The sequence below is a fragment of the Neophocaena asiaeorientalis genome, unplaced genomic scaffold, assembly GCF_003031525.2.
Source record: "Neophocaena asiaeorientalis asiaeorientalis breed wild unplaced genomic scaffold, Neophocaena_asiaeorientalis_V1.1 scaffold190, whole genome shotgun sequence".
Taxonomy (NCBI): Eukaryota; Metazoa; Chordata; class Mammalia; order Artiodactyla; family Phocoenidae; genus Neophocaena; species Neophocaena asiaeorientalis.
Window position 1 is genome coordinate 7,427,812 of NW_020175017.1, and position 2,002 is coordinate 7,429,813.

At 41.7% G+C, this 2,002-nt stretch overlaps 1 pseudogene; it reads left to right on the plus strand.

Moving 5' to 3' along the window:
• Positions 1-672: 672 nt before the first annotated feature.
• Positions 673-1,563, plus strand: LOC112411160 (coiled-coil domain-containing protein 50 pseudogene; annotated as a pseudogene).
• The last annotated feature ends 439 nt before the right edge of the window (positions 1,564-2,002 follow it).

A 2,002-nucleotide genomic window follows, 5' to 3' on the forward strand; every position in this document is an offset into this window, starting at 1 on the left:
TATCAATTACAGGAAATAATTGTAAAATATACAAACACATGGAGGCTAAACTATACACTACTAAATAACCAAGAGATCACTGAAGAAATCAAAGCGGAAATCAAAAACTACCTAGAAACAAATGACAATGAAAACATGATGACCCAAAACCTATGGGATGCAGCAAAAGCAGTTCTGGGGGGGAAGTTTATAGCAATTCAATCTTATCTCAAGAAAAAAGAAAAATCACAAATAAACAACGTAACCTACACCTAATGCAGTTAGAGAAAGAAAAACAAAAAAACCCCAAAGTTAGCACAAGGAAAGAAATCATAAATATCACATCAGAAATAAATGAAAAAGAAAAGAAGGAACCAATAGCAAAGATCAATAAAACTAAAAGATGATTCTTGGGAGCCACGCTCGCCCCCAGGCCACGTTCTGCACCCCCCGAACCTCGGCCTGGCCAGAGCCCCTTCCCCACCGGCGCGCGGGGTGGGGGGCGGGGCGGCGGCGAGGTCAAGGTGACCAGAAGCAGGCAGGAACCTGGCTCTCGCGGAAGCGGCCCCCGGGGGACTTCGGCGGGTCTCACCAGGGCCACCAGCAGGAGAGGGCAGGGAGGGGAGCGCAGCGGAGCCTTCGGAGCCCGGATTAGCACAATGGAGAGGTAAAGTAGAATTGCATGGGAAAATCATGGAAGTTGATTACTCAGTCTCCAAAAAGCTCAGTGAACAACAAGACTGTGAAATTGCTCAGGAGATTCAGGAGAAGCTGGCTATTGAGGCCGAGAGACGACACGTTCAGGAGAAGAAGGATGAGGACATAGCTCGACTCTTGCAAGAAAAAGAGTTACAGGAAGAGAAAAAGCGAAAAAAACACTTTCCAGAGTCCCCTGGAGCCAATGCTTATGGTGATAGTTACTATTATGAAGATGGAGGAATGAAGCCCAGAGTGATGAAGGAAGCGGTCTCTACTCCATCACGAGTGACCAACAGGGGGTCAGAAATGGTATCATGCTGAAATTGCCAGAAAACTGCAAGAAGAAGAAATTTTGGCTACCCAGGTGGACAGGAGAGGAGCTCAGGTAGCTCAGGATGAGGAAATCGCTAGACTTCTAATGGCTGAAGAAAAGAAAGCTTACAAGAAAGCCAGGGAATGGGAGAAATCATCTTTGGACAAAAGAAAGCATGACCCCGAGTGGAAGCACAAGACAGCTAAATCAGCACACTCAAAGTCAAAAGAGAGTGATGAACCTCACCATTCTAAGAATGACAGGCCAGCACAGCCACTACCACCTACCATGACAGAGGCTGAGGATTCGGATTACACTCATTTTACAAACCAGCATAATTCCACATGTCATTTCTCAAAGTCAGAATCTTCTCATAAAGGTTTACATTATAAGCCGTAAAAACCTAGGAACCTGCCTTGAAAACGGACTCACTGCAGCAAAATTACTGGATGATACAGAATGCATTCCATGCTTATTTTTTTCTCCTATATTTTGTATTCCTCAGATTTATCCTCAAGTGTTTTTTAGACCATAAATAATTTTCATTCATTTAAAATGTTTTGGTTATTCCTGATCACTTGGGCAGTACAAGAAAATCTAGCTTCTGAATATTGGCCACCTTTATGCTGCATATGCTTCCTGGGATATAGTATCTAAGAGCTCTATAAAATGCCATTTTCGTTAGGTATGGAGAATTGATATCTAGGGAATAGGCTTTATTTAGCAATTAGAATTTTGTGGAGATAATGATCTAAGTAACACAATGTTTGGATGCAATGCAGAATAAAAGAATATAAGAAATAATAAAAAAAGATGATTCTTTGAGAAGATAAACAAAATTGATAAACCACTAGCCAGGCTCATCAAGATAAAAAGGGAGAAGTTTCAAATCAACAGAATTAGAAATGAAAAAGGAGAAGTAACGACTGACACTGCAGAAATACAAAGAATCATGAGAGATTACTACAAGCACCTATATATCAATAAAATGGACAACGTGGAAGAAATGGA